This window comes from Sus scrofa, chromosome 4 (genome assembly GCF_054392235.1).
Source record: "Sus scrofa isolate SSC_HxYL_T2T_F1_AM1 chromosome 4, Sscrofa_HxYL_maternal_Yorkshire_Landrace_v2.0, whole genome shotgun sequence".
Lineage (NCBI taxonomy): Eukaryota > Metazoa > Chordata > Mammalia > Artiodactyla > Suidae > Sus > Sus scrofa.
The window spans coordinates 129,169,356-129,190,026 of NC_139386.1; the positions used below are offsets into that span (position 1 = coordinate 129,169,356).

The 20,671-nt window shown below is 41.6% G+C and overlaps 1 protein-coding gene across 1 annotated transcript in view; it reads right to left on the reverse strand.

Moving 5' to 3' along the window:
* Nucleotides 1-1,237: 1,237 nt before the first annotated feature.
* Nucleotides 1,238-20,671, reverse strand: part of CCDC18 (coiled-coil domain containing 18) — a 167,013-nt gene continuing 147,579 nt past the window's right edge. The window contains exons 31-32 of the mRNA XM_085023994.1: nt 5,994-7,153; nt 1,238-1,493 (exon numbers count right to left, since the gene is read on the reverse strand). The gene's annotated coding sequence lies outside the window, so the exon portion shown is untranslated. The remainder of the gene's footprint in view (nt 1,494-5,993; nt 7,154-20,671) is intronic.

Below are 20,671 nucleotides of genomic sequence, written 5' to 3' on the forward strand. Positions count from 1 at the left end.
AGTGGGAATGTGAAACTCTTGGCTCAGATGTTGGCTATTAAGTATTTTTGTAGGTCAAGGTACTGTTGCATTAAAGGGTTTTATTGCCTAAATTTATCTTGGGCTTACCAAGTTTGCAAGCCTGAAAAAGCTAGCTAGCAAAAAAGGTCCCCAAAATGATCACATTGTCACTGACCCAAAACTTAATATTCTTGAAAAAAATGTAATAATGATAATTTTGCCTTTTCATATAACATTTGTGCTACATAGGCTTGTAGGGTTATGATACATAAAGCAGTAGAGCACACATGTTGTTACTCCAGTAATTTATTACTACAGAGTTCTGTGGTAAAAGAAGCAAGAAATGTGTAGTAAAGAAACTTAGGTTCCAGTCCCAGTTTTTTGTTACTTTAGGCAGGCCACCTTCCAAGTCTCCTTTTTCCTCAACCAGAAATGGAAATATTATATAACTCAGAAGACGCAAAGTCGAATGAGACTGTGTGTAAAAGCACCTTTAACATTATGAATTATTATATAAATGATGGGGTATGGCTGTCATCTTTACCAGGTCTGGGTAGTCTTCAGCCACTGATAACCCATACGTAGTATGGCTGAGGGAAATTTTAAATATAAATAGCAGAGAAATATGTTAATCTGGAGCCCACATTTAAACATTTATAGAACAGTAGATCCCTATTATAAATAGACTTTTGAAAAGACAAGGATAGCATCTCTTTAATAAGCTTTAAGGGTTTTAGAATGCTTGTATATGAAACATGTTTTTCATGGTATCCCAAAATTCATATGAACAGAAACAAAATAGAGCTGTTTCTTAGGATGAGTTAGGCTAACTCTGTAGTAGTTATCTTAAGATGTGTTAATTTGTAGATGCCCAAGCTTTCAGCTAAAATTGCTGACAATAATCTTATACCATTTGTAATTTGGAGCTTAAATGTTTGAAAAAACAAACAAGTACTTCCCATTATGCTCATTTGTTATTACTAACCTGATCGTACCCAAGTACTTTCACCTGTATTATCTCATTTAATCCTCAAGAGCAACCGTATTTTAATCTCTACAGATTAAGGTGCTGATTTAATCTCTACCGATAAGGAAAGCGAAACGATGAAGCTAAATTACTTCCCTGAACTCAGTATAACAGTGGGGATAGGCTGGATTATATTGCAAGAGCAAATAACCCCCAAATCTCAAAAGGTTTATGTTAATGGGTTCATCATGGGTCAGCAAGAAGACTTACCACATGGTTATGCCTCAAAAATCCATTGGCGCTGTTGAGAAGTAATGAAGGAGCTTTAAAATACAGGCTTTTGACTATATTTTGAGGTGGAGAGAAAATAAACTGTCTTCAAAGTAACAACATGAAGTTGTGGAGGCAGAAATTGTTCTGGAAACAGGAGATGGCCGTAATTGACATAAAGCATTTGTGTTGTACAACAGCTCAAGAAAAGTGAGATGGCCAAATGGGTGAGGCAGTGGAACTCACGAACAGAGGCCTAGAGGGTGAGGAGAGAGAAGCCAGTCAGTTGGAACAAGGGCCTTGGAAATAAGCAGAGAAGCTCTAGAGCCTCAAATGCTCGTGCCAGAGAGCCCCCCAAATACCTGGATCGCTAGAGTGTCAGTGTATTCTGCTTTTGCAAAAGACAGAGGGCTTCCATGAAACAGTTTCCTGTGCTTGTTTACTTCCTAAATCCTCCTTTTGTTCTATACAACTTGAAAGAGTTCAGCTCTGGGCTTTAGCTTCAGATCTGGATTTGATCCCCACTCTGACACTTAATTGCCTCTAACCTTGGGTAAAGTATGTCAGCTGTGTCCTGATTTTTCTCATCCATAAAATGAGTCCTTGCCTCCCTGGGATGTTAAAGATTGAATGACATGATGTATGCAAAGTATTTAGCCCAGAACATAAATGCTCAATAAATGGTGATAGTTGTTAAAAATAACCGTCATTACACTGATGGTTATTAATTATTGGAATAGAATAATGGGAGTGAAAAGAAAGGTGGATCCAGTAACTGTTTCACAGAAAGAATTGGAAGAACCTGATAGTTTGCCTCCTTGATGGTCAAGAAAACAAATTAGTCAATTGTTTAGATTGACTAATTGTAAGATTTTTAGCCTCAGAAACAGATTAGGGATTCGGTTAGTATCAAATACAGCGAAATGGAAAAGGAGCAGTTTAGAGATGTAATTGCTTTTGCACACGTTTGGGTTTGAGGCAGCAGCAGGCCCTTAAGAAGTGATGTCCCGCAGGCAGCAGAAAAAGAAAGGCAGCACTGACATTCACTCAACAACCAAGTGTCTCCTGTCCTAATTATGAAGTGAGAGAAATAAAGAGGAATAAATACTCAGCCTTCTTGATTTCAAAGCCCCTACAATCTGTTGGGAGAATCAGGATGTAAACTAGACTGAAAAACAATACTGTGATAAACATACAAGCTAAGAGTGCTCAGAGGAAGGAGCCATTGTGAGATACAGAGGGCTTTAGAGAAGACTCAACATCTCAGCTGAGCCTTGAAGACTGAGTAGAATTTTAATAAGGAAAGAGTATGCAGCTGAGGAAGAAACACAAAAGTGCATCATAGGAACTGAGAAAATCAGGAGGCCTGAAGTGGTTTAGGGGTTTGTGAAGAGGTAGGGTGGGATATGATGTAGAAAAAGTAAATTAGGCCCAAAGGATAGTCAGTCAGTGCCTATGATAAATTATATGCTATGCTAGATCTTTTCATATCCACTATTTCATTGAATTTTCAGATAGCCATACAAAATGGGTATTTTGATAGGTGGGAAAACAGCTTTAGAGAGGTGTACTAATTTGTCCAAAGTCTCATTAGATTGAAGTTCTCATTGTGGCTCACTGGGTTAAGAACCCAACACAGTGCCTGTCAGGATTTGGGTTCATGCAGGTTTGATCCCTGGCCTCGCTTGGTGGGTTATGGATCTGGCACTACCACAAGCTGTGGCATAGGTCTCAGGTGAGGCTTGGATCCACTGTTGCTGTGGCTGTGGTGTAGGCCGGCAGCTGCAGCTCTGATTCAACCCCTAGGCTGGGAATTTCCATATGCTGCAGGTGCAGCCGTAAAGAAAAGAAAGAAAAAGACAAAGTCTTACAGATAATAAGTAATAGAGCTGAATTTGAAAACAGGATGTTGTTTAACTCTGAAGCTCAGTCTGTTTTCAGTATGGTAACTATTTCTAAATAAAGAAAAAAAGAGTTATATTAATTCCAGCACTTTAAAAATAGAGAGCACTTTTAGGAGTTTCCTGGTGGCCTTGTGGTTAAGGATCCAGCATTGTCCCTGCTGTGGCTTAGGTCACTGCTGCGGCTGTGGCAAGAGTTTGATCCCTGGCCTGAGAAAGTCTGTGAGCACAGGCATGACTGAAACACACACACACACACACACACACACACACTTTCATGTGTATTTAGTCTTTATTACCAGTCAGTGATCCCATCCTATAGATGGGAAAATCAAAACACGGCGAGATTATTTAAGGTCACCAAGTGAGTAAGTGATAGATTGGGACTATAATCCAAGTTTTCTGACTCCAAAATCTCAGGTCTCTCCAACATCCTGAAGGAGTCTAGCCTTTCTTCTGTAGGCGGTGGGAAGAGCCAGTGAATGTTTTTGAAAGGGGATGATATAAATGTTTAAAAGCTTAGTCTGGGATAGCATGTGAGATGGACTGGAATAGAGACAAGGATGCTAGTTATGAGGCTGCTGCAAAAACAAGTTAATGATGTAGACCTGAACAAAGAGTATTCAGTGATAATAAGATGGAGGGAACAAATCAGTTATTTAGAAACAGAATTTATGTAGAATTCTCGCTGCATCTGCAAGTGAAAAAGGAGAAGTATTGCAGAGCCATTGAGTGTCTGGCTTGTTCATTTTGTAGCCCCAGGCCTGCACAGCTCTGGGCACATGTAAATACTTGTTAACTCTGGAAGCGAATGAGCACTTTTAAGGAGAGTAGAGTCAAAAAGAAGCCCAAAGACAAAAAGCAAAAAGAAGAAAGTTTGTCAGAGGAGACTGGGTAGAACTCAAGCAAAGCGAACCCTGAGGGGAGACCTGGAAGAGTGTGAGACGCCACAGGGAGCATCGCTGGAAGGGGGTCGAACAGCACTGAAGTAAAAGGTCAGCAGCCGAAGGCAGACGTCAGCGTGCAGAGAGCTAAGGAGAGGAATGCAGGGAAGCACTGGAGCCAAGAGCACAGAGCACACTTTGAAGAAGCTCAGTGGGAAAGGGAAAGGGGCAGTGGCCTGACAGCTTGGGGAAGAAGCAGGGTCAAGGAAGAGCTGCAAAGGCCAGGAGACATGTAGTTCAAGGAAAAGAGGCAGAGGTTGAAAATACAAGCACAAGAGGGTCTTAAGGAAATGGAGGTGGATGAGTACAGCGGAGTGATCAGGATTCGATACACAGATCTGTGCATGTTTCGAAGAGAAGAGAGGCTGAAGACAAGATTGTGAGTGATTATAGGCAGTGATCGCAAAAGGTGGTGGACAGAGGACAAAGGATATCTGGTGAACAGCCACTGGTGAGTGCAAAAGAGGGGTCAGAGAAATAGCAAGAAGGTTGTATAAATTCACTATCACATAAACTGATACATGATGGAGTTTAAGAAAGAAGTAGCCAGAGGGGCTAAGTGTTCCTGAGAAGCGAATAAGGCCTGGGAATAAATGATATTCATCTAGTGATATTTGTATAAGCACTTCATGAATAAAAACCTTGGGATTCCTTCTTCTGTCTACTCTAGGGGTCAACTTTGTAACTAGCTCAACAATTTTAAGGTGAATAGCAAATTCCTTTGTCTATAGGTGATAAATTTAAAATATGATGCAAATAAATTTTTCCTTCAAATGATATGACCTTTACGTCTAATTCAATTAAGCTAGTTTAAAAAACATTTGAAGAAGAACTAGGAAGTCTGTGTAAATCCCATTATCCATTCATGCATTGCATTCATCAGAAAATGTTTGTTGGGTGTCTACTGTATACTTTGCTAGGTACTTGGGATATGGCAGCAAACAAGAAAGACACCCATCCTAGCCTTCATCCCTAGAACAATAACATCAAAGAAAGAAAAAAGCTGTACTTTGCCACCTTTATAGGAAAAAATAAAAGCAATCTAACTAAAATAATAGAGAAATAATGTGTCTATCAGATTAAAGAATTATTACGTAACTATTTAAATAACTATGTATGAATATGGTACTTTCCCTTTCATATTAAAGCAACATACATTACTGTTACTAGAACTATATGAAAATATATATTATGCGGATAAATGCTGGATATAAACATTCAGAAGTTAACATTGTTGTGTTGGAACAGAAAAATTATGGGTGACTACTTTTGATTTCTCCTTTAAATTTTTTAAAAATTTTAAATTAATGTCGTTTTTAACGTCTTATATTAGCAAGTAGCAAGAAATTTTTTTTCTTCTGACTTATAAATGTATCCATTCTTCATATTCACAATGGGACTTGAAAAAGCCGTCCTTATATTTTATTTTATTTTTTGTCTTTTTGCTATTTCTTTGGGCCGCTCCCGCAGCATATGGAGGTTCCCAGGCTAGGGGTTGAATTGGAGCTGTAGCCACTGGCCTATGCCAGAGCCACAGCAACGCTGGATCCAAGCCGCGTCTGCAACCTACACCACAGCTCACGGCAACGCCGGATCGTTAACCCACTGAGCAAGGGCAGGGACCGAACCCGGAACCTCATGGTTCCTAGTCGGATTTGTTAACCACTGCGCCACGACGGGAACTCCCGTCCTTATATTTTAAATCTTTTGTTTAACTAGCAAAGCTCTCAAGCCGGTAATCCCCAGGTGAAATCTAACCCACAGATACTGTGCCAATTATATTTCCCACAAAAAATTCTGCCTAACAAGCTACTCCAAAGGTCAATGGATTAAAACACTAACCATTTATTATTCTTTAGAAGCCTCTATGTTAGTTGGGCAATTCCTCTGGAATTAGCTGGGTTTACTCACTTTCTGAGTCAGCTGTGAGTCTTCCAACTTTGGCTGGACTCCCAAATGTTTGGGGACCAGCTGTCATCAGGTCTAGAAAGGCCTTGGCTTTTTTCCATCGTCTCTCACATTCTTCCAGCAGGTAAGTCTGAGCATGTTCTCCTGATGCAGAAGCTGTTTATTCATTCAGCCATTTACTTCATGGCTCTCCTATGTGCCAGACACTGTAACAAGAAACTGGAGAAATAAAGTCAAATAAGACGTTGCCCCTTCTATCAAGGAGCTTGCCATCTAATGAGAGATGAGGCAAATAAACCAGGACTACTGTGCAGTGTGATATGTGCCTTGATTGTGGCATGACGGGCCCTAAGGGCAGAGTGGAGGACCTTCCAAACCAAAGCAGGTAAATATGGGATGTTGATTGAAAGTGTTAGAGAGGAGGTAATCCTTGAAGAAGTTTTCAGGAAGAAGGGGCCCAGCAAAGGCTCAGTGAGACAGAACGATGGCATTCTTGGTGAGCTGTGATACTTTGGTGGAGGCTGAGGGAAAGGAGCCTGTGAAAGACCAGCATGAGCGAAAGATACTCAGAGAAGCGTCATACTAAGGCTCTCCCGGTTGCAGTGAACAACTCTAGCCACTTAAGCTGACTTTACCAGAAGGATTCTGGTGTATCTCACAGAATCTTGGGAGCTGTTGGATAACCAGGGAAACGCAGCAGTAGGAATCTATAACTAGTCCTCCTCCTGGGCTGGAGGCAACGCCCCATCTCTATGCATCTCAGTTCAAAATGCCAGTTTCCCAAGAGAGCAAGTCTGTTTGGCAGGTTTGGGTCAGATTTCTAGCCCTGTGTCCCGCAGCCATGGCTAGACTCCAGGTGATGCGTGTGGATGTTGCTGCTGTTTGACCCTCTGCAGGGCAGGGAGACGTCCCTGTGCACTGTGTGTGGCCTAAGAGCTGGCCTCTGTGTTTTATGATTTGGTTCCCTTTCTCCACATGTACATGACAAACTGCTTCCAGCCCATCCGATGCGGCCCCTGCGTGCGCCCCTTCCAAGCCCAAAGCTACATCCCCCTGGTTATTGTTCTCTTAGTCCCGCCCTCTGGAGGTCAAGTGGCCATTCTTCCAGTTCCGGCGCAGTCTCATCCAGGTGTGGCTCCTCATGGTCTTGCCATCTCAGCCAGCTGAGAAGCTTGCCCACGAGGGTCATATAAGCCTTCATTTGCAGAGGTCTAAGCCTCTGGTGATCTTCAGGCCAATGGTAGCAGGCAGAACAAAGGCAGTGTAGCAGATCGGAGAAACTCTGAGGTGGATCTGGGAACCAGTGAATGTTTTCCAAGAAGTGACCGCTATTTTACAAGAATGAAACCGAAGCACAGAGAGTTGATTAGCTCACAGCGACGAGAGTCAGATTTAAACCCATGCCGCCTGGCTCCTGATCAACACATCCGCGTAGTTATGTCATCCTGCCTCTGCACTGTGAGTGCGGAGACCGCGTGTGGGCGCTGGCCTTTCCAAACCCGGGATTAGGTCATGTTTTGGCTCTTCAATTTTAACTAGCCTTGTGATCAGGAACATGTTATTTTTCTAAGTTTCAGTGTTTTCTTGAAGAAAATGGACATATCCTTTGTGCATGGCACAAGACCTATCATTTGATAAGTAGAGTTATTAAATGATGGCTATTATTGTTAATTCAGTAAAAATATACTGAGCATTCTGTGGTAGGTACTGTGTGTACACTGGTGCACAAGAGGGACTTAATTCCTGTGCTCGTGGATCTCCCAGTTAAAAGGATCTGCACTAAAGCCGTAAAATGAAAGTAGCCATGTGTGGCCCACACAACTGCCTCCCTCGCCTTGGATTATAAGCACCAGGACTGACCTGGGATAATAATAATGATGGTGCTTGTGAGCTGAAGAGGACAGATCCGGAAAGCGAACAAGCTTAGAACAATCAAGAGTAAAGGGAACGAGACAAGGATGGGGCGTGAAATCAGGAAAACTCCTAAGAGAAAGAGTGGTGCCTGTTTTTCTAGCTCGGAGGTCTGGATTTTACCAAAAAAAATAATGCAGGAATAGAGTAAGAGTTTCTGATGGAACAGGAAGTAGGTGGAATGATTTAGGAGCGACCTGTGGAGATGGAGTGGTAAATGTTCTCTATACACTGGAGAACTCGGGATTAGAGAGAAGGAAGTGAGTTCCCGTCAGGGAGCAGTGGAAACGCATCCGACTAGGAACCATAAGGTTGTGGGTTCCGTCCCTGGCCTCACTCAGTGGGTTAAGGATCTGGCGTTGCCATGAGCTGTGGTGTAGGTCACAGATGAGGCTCAGATCTGGCGTTGCTGTGGCTGTGGCTGGCAGCTGTGGCTGTGGCTGGCAGCTGTGGCTCTGGAGACCCCTAGCCTGGGAACCTCCATGTGCTGTGGGTGCAGCCTTAAAAAGCACAGAAAGAAAAAAAAAGAGACAGAGAAGGAAGTGAGAAACATTAAAAAAAAAATTATCTCCTCTGATTTGGAGAACAGCCATACTTTGTAACATGAGTCAAGAGAGAAAATCAAATTTGTCTCTCAAGGGGGATAAAATAAGCCTTTTTCCCAGGCTAAATTCCCTTGTCACCTGGCTTGTTTTTTCATTGTAAATGAGCACTGGGAAAAGAAGAGGCTTTAGAGATTCTGCACAAGCAATTCATAGACCAATTTCTTGGTAATAACTATGTAGCTCTTTTTTCAGTCAAGCTCACACACAGGATTTAATCTTGGGGTTTTTTGGTTTTGTTTTGTCTTGATTTGTGCTTTTCAGAGCTGCACCTGAGGCATATGGAAGTTCCAGCTTCCATATGTAGAATTTGAGCTACAGCTGCAGGCCTACGCTACAGCCACAGCAACACAGGATCTGAAGCGCATCTGCAACTTACCCCACAGCTCAGAGTAAGGCCGATTCCCCAACCCACTGATGGAGGCCAGGGATCGAACTCACATCCTCATGTATACTAGTCAGGTTCATAATCCGCTGAGCCACAATGGGAACTTCCCAATCTTGGTTTTTTGATAGCAAGTATTTTTTACATTTATCAGATGTACCAAAATAGCTCTAAAAGTGTCTTAGAAAATATGCAGGGGAAGAAAAGTGAATTATGTATCTCAAGCCTTGGAGTGACCTAACATAAAATTCTGCAGATTTACCCTTATGGTTGTGGTTATGTAATGCGACCTAAATATATCTGGGTTAAGGCCAGCATTCATCACAATGAGATAGGAAATGGATTAACTAACCAACTACGGTGTTTTTAGGAGCACCTAATGGTAGGTGGCTTAATTTGTGGCTAAATTATAGGCAAAGTGGTTGAGAAAGTCCTTGTTCCCAAGAAGCTCCTGTTTACAGAGTTCACCATCAAACCTTTAATCTTTACTAAAAGTAGTGTTATTGCTCAGATTAGAAATATATATCTTTGTGATTTTTGTGTTTAGGTGAAAAGGACATCTAAAGCACAAAGATAAATCCATTTTTGTACACAAATGTTTTTCTATGTGTTTGCAGCTTTGATTTAAAGAATTGCAAAGTTGATTTTAATTTCTGTGCTGTAAATATTTTGATAATATTGGAAAAACATGAACCAATATATTTAACTTGAAGATCTGTGAACTTGTTACAGTAAGTTACCCATGTATATGAAATTTTTTAAGTATATCATAAATTCATAAATAATATTTAGCTTCTGAATAGTGATAATATATATTTATGCATATATTACACATAATGCATTAAGATTATTGGCTTGTTGAGAAAAATGTGATCATAAAATATGTCATTACATCCCAGACACATAGAAATGAAATATTTAGAATACCTAACAAGTGTATATTAGCAATAAGAGTATTATAAAATGTGTATAACATTCTTGATTTTTTTTTTTTTTTTGTCTTTTTGCTATTTCTTGGGCCGCTCCCGTGGCATATGGAGGTTCCCAGGCTAGGGGTTGAATCAGAGCTGTAGCCACTGGCCTACGCCAGAGCCACAGCAACGTGGGATCCGAGCCGTGTCTGCAACCTATACCACAGCTCACGGCAACGCCGGATCGTTAACCCACTAAGCAAGGGCAGGGACCGAACCCGCAACCTCATGGTTCCTAGTCGGATTCGTTAACCACTGCGCCATGACGGGAACTCCTGATTTTTTTTTTTTTTTAAGCTAATGATTCACTCAATATCTTTCTGGCATTTGAACAGACATCTCTTCATTTTCCATAGAGCTGCTGATTGAAAAGAAAAATGGTTACATCTGTCAAGCAGTTTTATAGTTTCACATTAAAATTCAATGTTATTCAGACCCAAGGAGCTAGATAATAACAGTGGCATACCTAATCAGCAAGTAAATTATAAATTATACAATAAGTGAGGGAGCCACTGGCCAGTTGATTGGAGGAAAAAAAAATATGCCATGTGCCAAATTAAATTCCTGGTGGATTAAAGATTTTAATATAAAAATGAAACCATAAACTTACTAAAAGGAAATATAGAAAAATAATTATATAATTTTCAAAATGGGAATTATATCACATGAAATGTAAAGCCAAGATTGATTTTTAAAATACATAAAAAACTAAAAAGTGTTTTAGAAATCATCAAAAATTAAAGGGCAGATGCTAAACTGGAAGGGAACAAAAGGGACAAAGAGTTATGAAGTCTTACAAATCAATAAGAAAAAGACAGGAGTTCCCATTGTGGTGCAGCGGAAATGAACCTGACCAGTATCCATGAGGACACAGGTTTGATCCCTCAGTGGGTTAAGGATCTGGCATTGCTGTGAGCTGTGGTGTAGGCTGGCAGCTGTAGCTCCAGTTCGACCCCTAGCCTGGGAACCTCCATATGCCAAAGGTGCGGCCTTAGAAAGACAAAAAGAAAAACAGCCAAATAGAAAAATGGGCAAAGGCCTTCTGCAGGTGAGTCAGAAAAGAAGGAACAAAAAGTGCCAATAAAGATGGATTTTTCGCTTTCATCAGTCATACAAATGCAAATTAAAACAATATCAAAATGCCCTCTTTGCCTAATAAGGATTATTTTCAAAGACAAATCCAGTGTTAGAGAGGGTACTACGCCTGTTCTCAGTTGCTCTTTGACAAAACATCTGAAAAACAGATATTTTTAAAGTAGAAATTTCACGACACTATAATGATGAAATACACGCCAAGGGACTTACTAACGATGTGTGTCACAAGGTATCGGTTGGGGTCTCTTCCTGCGCTCTCCCTCTGCCCACCCCTTTCCCACTCGCCATCTTCTTTTTCCCTTTTGGTTTGTGTTTGGTGTTGGTGAAAATTTGAAAAAATTAAAATGTCCCACAAAAAGAGGGATTGTTACATAAAATACAGTAAATCTGTTCAATAAAACATGTATATTATTCGATCAATAAAAGTGACACCATAGTATAATATTTGAAAAATGTTCACAATAAACTGTTAAGTAAAAAAAGGGGAGGGCATATAGAGCAAAATATATTGGGAAAGAGTCTTCTGTGTGTGTCTGTGTGTGTGTTTGTGTGTGTGCGTGTGTCTGTGTCTCTGTGTCTGTGTGTGTGTCCATGTCTGTGTGTCTCTGTGTGTGTCTGAGTGCGTGTCTGTGTGTGTGTGTGTGTGTGTGTGTGTGTCTGTGTGCATGTGTCTGTGTGTCTCCCACTCCACCACCACAATACCCACATACACAATTACCAGAAAAATATAATAAACTGTGGGGGAGAAGGACTACTGGATTGTTAAATGTTTTTCTTTTTTCCTGTCATTATTTTTAAACTTTGCTACAATGAACAGAAGTTATTTTTTTTGATAAACCAAAATATTTCAAAATTAAACATATAACATTACTTAGTGGTTGCCTTTTCAAAACACATAGGAATCGTCAGTTAGCCACTTAGTTAAGAATGTTTTCATTCCAACATCTTGATAATTGTGATGTAACGTTGAGGAAAAAAATTCTGAGTCTTAAAATGCTGTAGAATTGGCAGACGGTTCTTCATTTCCTAAGGTGTCACTTGTAATCACTAGTTTTTATTGTTCCCATGGCAATGTTGTATAACAAGAATGGCTGCGGTTAGGAATCTGTGCCCTGCAAAACATATCGGGATATAAAATCTGAAGTAAATAATAATTTCCTCCTTTAAATATAACAAAAATGTGGGAAGAAGTGGTAGGCAAGAAGTCTCTGCATTACCACGGGGGTGGCACAAACCCCTCGCTCAGCTTCAGGGTCAGTGACTCACTGGCTCACGGGGGCGTCAACAAATGCTTGAGTGCACACCTACAGTCTGCATGAAATATTTTCATTACCCAGAGAAGTGCTCTGAAATGCTATTCAAACAAATAAGGAGATTCAATCTAAATTAGTATTTTAAAAATTCTAATTGGGGAGTATTTAAGATGCATGAGAAGACAAATTTTTATCCCAGGTCATTCCAGAAACATTATGTAACAGATTAAAAATTGATATGGATATAATTAAAATCATTAAAGCGAAATTACAAAACACTTCTCTTAGTACTTCAATTATTTTTTTTAAAAAATCATTTCTTAAAATGATCCCTGAGATAATCTTGTATTTGTTAATTTTAAGGATCTGTATTAAACTCTGGGGCCAATCAAGCGAACCAAGAGTCTAGCTGAGGCGCCAAGAGAGCCATTTGTCAGGTCATTCATTTGTTCGATAAAACATATTGAGAACCTACTATATGCCAAGCAATGTGCAAGGCATTAAGCATTAAAGGATACCTAAAACATGCCTCCTACTGTCCAAAACACACACTGAGAAGGAGAGAGAAATTTGTAAATAAACCACCAGCTAAGCAAATCTCAGAGCTGGCCATGTCCATTGCTCCTTCTAGCAAAACTCTGGCCACGGCCCCTGATGAATGAACAGTCCTGGGTGGCCATGTGCTGCAGAGAATAACCAACACGCCCTCCTTTTCACCTATTTTTCCCTGCCATAGCTAGGAAAAGAGATTTGGCCCCTAAATTTTCACCCAGAGAGAGACATGGTAGAGGTTGGTCTTTTAAAGTGTTCCAACAAGAGGTACTGTGGGCTAGTTGGTAATTTAAGAGTAGAAACTGAAGATGAAAAGATTCTGAGAGACCATTAAAGGCCGTCAGTGGGACAAAGTGATGAGAAGGCAGAAGACTTGCAGTGTATATTCAAGGCAATGGGGCGGGAGTCAGTGGTAGCAGCAGATGAGGGAGGAGAAAGGAAGAGAATAGTGGTTCCCTTCGCGGCAAACGATCAATGAAATGCAACTGAAGAAGAGCCAATGATGTGACCCAGTTCCTAGGGCTGTCTTGATTCCTGAAGGCTTATTTAATACAAGACAATCCTTATTATATGGCATTAAGGGAGGAAAAATGGGATTCAAAATTTCACAGAGCCTTTTGGTCTGGCCATGACAGAATACATAGTACAAAGGGGTTGGGATGCTAACTCCCACGGAGTCAAAAATCCGCGAATAATTTCTGACTCTCCCAAAACTTAACTTCTAAGAGCCTACTGTTGACCTAAAGCCTTACCAATAACACGGTCGATTGACATATATTTTATATGTTATATGTACTGTATGTACTATATTCTTATAATAAAGTAAGGTAGGGAAAGAACATGTATTAAGAAATTCATAAGTAGGAGAAAATACATTTACAGTTTGTACTCTCTTTATTTGTTTTGTTTGTTTGTTTGTTTTTAGGACTGCATGTGTGGCATATGGAAGTTCCCAGGCTAAGGGTTGAATCAAAGCTGCAGCTGCCAGCCTACCCCACAGCTCCAGTAACGCAGGATATGAGCTGTGTCTGCAACCTACACCACAGCTCATGGCAACACCCAGTCCTTAACCCACCAATCAACACCAGCGACCAAACTGGCATCCTCATGGTTTCTAGTTGGATTCGCTAACCACTGAGACACAACAGGAACTCCAATACTGTATTTATTGATAGGGTAAGTTTGTTGTGTGTTTACAAGATGAATTGTCTGTTTGTCAGTACCTACATCAATAATGTCTTACACGATACAAAACACTGTAGATGTTATATGTATTGCTAACAGTAGACACCAAAAATGAAAAGATAATGTGAAAAAGAAATTCATATTTATTCATAGGTATAAAGATACTTGCATTGATAACAAAGAACACAGTATTGCTTTATGGTAGCCTAGTATAACTGATAGGACTGCTTCAGCCTAGCCTATACCCAATGAAGGAATCTTTTCTTTTCTTTTCTTTTTTTTTAGGGCTGCACCCCTGGCATATGGAGGTTCCCAGGCTAGGGGTCCAATCGGAGCTGTAGCTGAGAGCCTACGCCACAGCAATGCCAGATCTGAGCCGCGTCTGCAACCTACACCACAGCTCATGGCAACGCCAGATCCTTAACCTACTGAGCGAGGACAGGGCTCAAACCTGCATCCTCACGGATGCTAGTCAGATTCGTTTCTGCTGAGTCATGACGGGAACTCCCAATGAAGGAATAGTCATAAAATTTTTATGGCATATGGTATTACAGTCATATTCATAATATAGTATGGAAACGTGGGTATATTTTTTTTAAAAAACCACTTACCTATAATTATAGGCTCATATGCAGTTTCTCCAATTATGAGAGAGAGAGAGGCATACTGTATGGTAATGTATTCTTTAAAAGCAAAGTTATAAAACAATAAGAAAACTTACACATTATTAATTTTATAGTAGATAGCATTCACTTTATGCCTATGCAAGGACAGACTAGTATTTGCATTTATTTTGTGCATTCAGGGAATGTTTCTACACTGTTGGTGGGAATGTAAATTGGTGCAGCCACTATGGAAAGCAGTATGGAGGTTCCTCAGAAAACTAGGGATAGAGTTACCATATGATCCAGCAATCCCACTCATGGGCATATATCCAGACAAAAACAATAATTTGAAAAGTGCATGCACCCCTATGTTCATAGCAAACTATTTACAATAGCCAAGACTTGGAAACAACTTAATGTCCACTGACAGAGGAATGGATAAAGATGCGATACATATGGAGTTCCTGTTGTGGCTCAGCGGAAACCAATCTGGCTCGTATTCACGAGGGCGCAGGTTTGATCCCTAGCCTTGCTCAGTGGGTTAAGGATCCAGAATTGCCGTGAGCTGTGGTGCAGGTCACAGATGCAGCTCAGATCTGGCATTGCTGTGACTGTGGTGTAGGCCAGCAGCTACAGCTCCGATTGGACCCCTAGCCTGGGAACCTCCATATGCCATGGGTGTGGCCCTAAAAAAAAGGCAAAAATATTTCTGAGATGTACATACATATATGTATGTACATATATGGATAAAGATGTACATATATGTACATCTCAGAAATATTGCTCAGCCATAAAAGTGAAATAATGCCATTTGCAGCAACATCAGTGGACTTAAGAGTTTATCATACTATGAAGTAAGTCAGAAAGAGAAAGGCAAATACCATATGAAATCACTTATATGTGGAATCTGAAATATGACACAAATGAACCTATCTGCGGAACAGAAAACAGACCCACAATCGTAGGAAACAGACTTGTGGCCACTGGTGGCGGGGGGAAGAGCTGGGGGAAGGGTAGAGTGCAGGTTGGGGTTAGCGGACTGACGCTATTGTACATGAATTGGAAAACCCCCAAGATTCTACCGTTCAGTACAGAGAGCTGTATTCAATGGCCGATGATAAACCATAATGGAAAATATTTTAAAAGAGTGTCTTTATATGTATCACGGAATCATTTTGCTGTGCAGCAGAAATTAATACAGCATTATACATCAACTCTACTTCAATTTTGTTTTCTTTTTTTTTTTTGTCTTTTTGCCTTTTCTAGAGCTGCTCCCGCGGCATATGGAGGTTCCCAGGCTAGGGGTCCAATCGGAGCTGTAGCCGCCGGCCTACGCCACAGCCACAGCAACGCCAGATCCGAGCCACATCTGCGACCTACACCACAGCTCACGGCAACGCCGGATCCTTAACCCACTGAGCAAGGGCAGGGACCGAACCCGCAACCTCATGGTTCCTAGTCAGATTCGTGAACCACTGCGCCACGACGGCAACTCCTCTACTTCAATTTTTTAAAACTTAGAACAAGTTTTTAAGACTTTGAACAAGAGGAAAAAATGGTGTGGTTAGATTTGAATTCAGTGCTGTGCGGTTCTCCCCACTCTGCGTCCTACCTGTGTTCTCCTCGACCTGCCCAGCAGGACTGAGCCGCTAGGGCGGCTCGAACATCACAAGGCCACTAGAGGAAAACCATCTCACCAGGTGTGTCGGGGCAGAACACACAGCGCTCAGGATTCATCAGGCTGTTACTGTTTACGGAGAGTAGAAACTAACTTGAACTAGGATTTTAAGTAGAAAGAGAGGAAGCTCTGAGAAGGTAGGGGTGTCTCACTGAGCTGAGGGCGGGCGTGTAAGCCACCAGGCGTCAGGAGCACTGACGTGCGAACAGACCGGTCAGCAGAGCCCAGAGACTCACTGTTTCTCGCTTCGTTGTTTTCCTCAGCATCGGGCTTTCTCAGTTATTCGAGCCACATGGCAGCTGGCAGATGGCAGCCACAGCCCTCAATTTACTTTTACAGTTCCAGCCACACGGAAAGAAAGACTCACTCTCTCCTCTCTTCCCCACTTCAGAATTCTCTGGGAGAGAACTCTGGCCTACCCCCAGTCCAGCCTCTGTGGCCAGGGCCTGGGTAATGTACACAGCCAATTAAAGGTTTGTTTTGAGCCACCAAGATATTCCAAAGTGCATCCACTACACAAGGGCCGTGCTATCGCCCTTGTGGACCCTGGCAGGAATGACCTCCCTCCCTTGGAGAAGGCAGATGAGCCGAGGGGCAGACAGGGATGCGACTGTCTGTAGAGACGCAGACATACCTTCTTGATGCATCACTCAACCTTGAAGGTCAGGCAAATGAAAGGTGAGAGGGATGCGGGTATTTTTTTTAAATCTGTGACAACATTCCCTCGATAAATAAGCAATTTCTCTCTCTCTGCAAGTGACAGTGATTGAGTCTGTTCAAAACAATTGATTTCACCGCCTTAACATCTTGCCCAAGTGAATGGATGGTAACAGGTTCGAATGCTTATAAATAGGCTGATTAAAATAATCTATTTACTAGAATTATAGAAGTATATTCTGGCATTTTTATTACTACTCAATGAGAAGTAGTAAAGGTTGGGTTCTTTTTTTTTGTTAAAACAAACAGCTGGCATCCTCACAACATACGTTAGTCAGAAATAGCATTGGAGAAATAGCTTTGGAAGAAAGTCAGAGAAGGGCAGAAGAGATGCAGAGGAGAGGTGGGCTAGCCTTTTAAAAGCCCTTTTTTTAATCCAGAAAGCACTCGACTTAGAGGATATACATAAATAATTCATCCTGAAAATTATACCACCAATAAACACATTGCGGGGCCTAACTGGATATGGGCGTGCGTAGCGAAACCTTAAAACCTTGAGCTGCTCTAACCCAGAAGGGGACTGTATCGGAAGGACACTAATCAAATTACCGAGGAAGTTACCTGGCGGCCGTTTTCTGTCAAATGGGGAAAAAGTGTTTCTGACTTAAACTCTCATTTGAAAGTTACTCTTCCATAAAAGAGTTTAAAAGCACTTCCCTCTATGAGAAGAACACTTTGGAGAAAGACAATGGCCACATCCCAAGAATGAAAGAAGGCGTTTTCCAGAGAGAATTGAATCCTACTGAGCAATGTCGTTGGTATGGACTTGCTGCATAAAGCAAAGCTCACCTTCCGGTTTAAACATCCCTTCTTTCAGGAAGTCTTTTCTCATTTCTTTAGAGTAGATCAAAAACACCTGCTCTCAGCTTCCATGGAGTTACAGGTAACGCGGGATAAACGCATACATTATAATTTATCTGAAATTCAGATTTCACTGAGCGTCCTCTATTTTACCTGACAACTCTACCTATATTCCATGTGGCCTTGTTTGAGCACTGACCGAATTCCACTGTGACTGCTTCTTGAAGAGAAGAGTAACTGTAAGGGCAGGGACTCTTTTTTATCTGATTTACTTTGCATCTCTAGGGCCAGACGTGGTGCTGGTCAAATAACAGGTGTTAGATACAGACACACGCCGTGAAAGAAAGATACTGCATATGAATCCAAAGTAGAGAGCGAGCATTTTTGGTAAATGGTTATTAAAGACTCAGATTCGTCAAGGTACACACAGCAAAGTGGAACAACTGGAGGTTACGCAGAAGAGGATTAACTGAACCTGGATTTGATTAAGGCCAAAAAAGAAGATATCATATTAGACTAGGCTGAAAATTAAGACGCTAGCTTTACTGCCTCCTCACTGAGGAGAAATATAAACCCCCCACTGAACAGTAATTATGATTTGTTGATATATTCTGGAACTGTGCTGAAATGGTCTAGTGAACGGTTTCTAATTTTCATTCCACAGTAGGGATTCAGCCTGTTTTCTGGTCATTGTTGCTACAAAAAGGCCCTCCCGGTGTTGCGCTACATGAATAGAGGAGGCTGCATCAAACACACCTAAATGAGTCTCGAGGTTGGGACTCCCACAGCTCTGAGTCAGAAGACTTGGGGAGCAGCTGACAACAAGCCTCTTCGGTTCAGTGTGGTGTGTTACACGTTTCACTTGCAAGAGGCAAGGGCCTGGCTGTTTCTCAGCTTTCCGGGTGAACATTGGAGCCAAATGAATTGCTCTGATTCCTCAAAGATTTCTTTAGTATATTTACACATCATGTAATTCCAAGCACTCAGACTTTGTTTATGTTGCTCCCTCTTCCTTTCATCTGTGGTTAAAGTCAACTCTGACTACCGCATGCTTCATCCCCAGCTGAACACATACCACGCTCACTGGACCCACTCTATTTATTTTTGTCTTTTTAGGGCTGCACCCACGGCATATGGAGGTTCCCAGGCTAGGGGTCCAATAGGAGCTGTAGCCGCTGGCCTACGCCACAGCCACAGCAACGTGGGGTCCAAGCTGCATCTGCGACCTTCACCACAGCTCTCGGCAATGCTGGTCCTTAACCCACAGAGCGAGGCCAGGGGTGGAACTCATGTCCTCATGGATGCTAGTCGGGTTCATTAACCACTGGCCCACAAGGGGTACTCCTGAACCCACTTTAAATGCATATCCCTTCGTGCTGCCCACAGCCTGCTACGTTTCCTTAATCCCCTCACTCTCCTGCTCCTGCACGCTCCCCCTCTGCTCAAACTTCCAGCACCTCCTCCCCAGCCTCATTCTCAGCAGATGACCTTGCTTCCTATTTCACTGCAAAAGGAGAAGCCATCGGAAGAAAACTGGCACAAAAAGGAGAACCTACAATGTTCTTTTTGGACCTAATTCCTGAAACTCTTTGCTCATTTCCCCTTCACCTTAACTCTGACCAGACTCCTGGTCACTTTGGCCTGAATCTGTTGGACCAAAATTATTCTGATAGAGGAATAGAGAAGAAAAACAATGAAGAACAAATTATGAAATAACAGTACATTTGTTATATTTGTAGTTTATTTCAAACAGCTGATGTGGTCCCCCAGGCTTCCGGGAGATTTTTCTAACACGGTTTACAGGCCACAGGTGAATAGTGCTTTCATTTGAAGTGTGGCAGAATCGTCGTTCTCATCCACCTCAATTCCGAACAGCCTCAGACTCTGGCTGACAGGGCCCCCGAGGTAAACCCAGTGTCATCCTAAGACTACGAGGTGCTCTCCTTTCTACTGTGGCTTTCGGACTTCTTGTTATTTCCTACCGTAAGAAATGTGTTTTACATCAAGACTTGGTCCACATACGCACACAGTCACATACATGACTGAAACCAAAGTTTCCCTAGACGGTACTTATCTTTACAATATATGATGCACTCCTGGAGTTCCCAGTGTGGTGCAGTGGGTTAAGGATCCAGTGTTGTCTCTGGGCAGCATGGGTTCAATCCCCAGCCCAACGCAATGGGTTAAGGATCTGACATTGCTGCAGCTGTGGTGTAGGTTGCAGCTGTGGCTCGAATTAGATCCCTGGCCCGGAATTTCCATGTGCTGCAGATGCAACCAAAAAAAAAAAAAAAAAATGCAATGCGCTATTATATTTTCTAATCTGTTTTCCAAATGCAGGTAGTGATATAATAAATAGATTTCATTACTCACTAATGAGTCAAAGCCCACGGTTTGGAAAATAATTCATGAAGGGATAATTAGAATGTGAGTAGACAAAAGCATTAAGATTTCATGAACAAGTATGTGAATATTAATCTAGAACCCATTCAGCTATCGCCAACTCCAAGGGAGTGGCCACAAGATTCACTGCTTAGCTAAGAATAAACGACTCATGTGACTATTTGTGTGCAAAAAGCAAAGCCGACATCAGAACAAATAAGGAAACTCAATTAGCTCTTTCCTATTGATCTTTTTTGTTCTCTACCAGTGTGAATGCCACCTCTGCATTCCAGGGGGGCTGAAAATAGAGCCCTGGATTGGGGTAAGGGTCTAGACAGATTAGGTGACTTCTAAATTACTTTCTATTCCTAAGACCTTACTCCTTCAAAAAGTAATGACTAATTGCCTACTATATATGCCAGGCACTGTACCAGGAGATAGAGACCCAGCGGTGAATAAGACACGCATCCTGATGCTGTGGAGAAACTAACATTCAAGCTGAGGAGACAGATAATAAACAAACAGATAGACAGGATATAGCTAA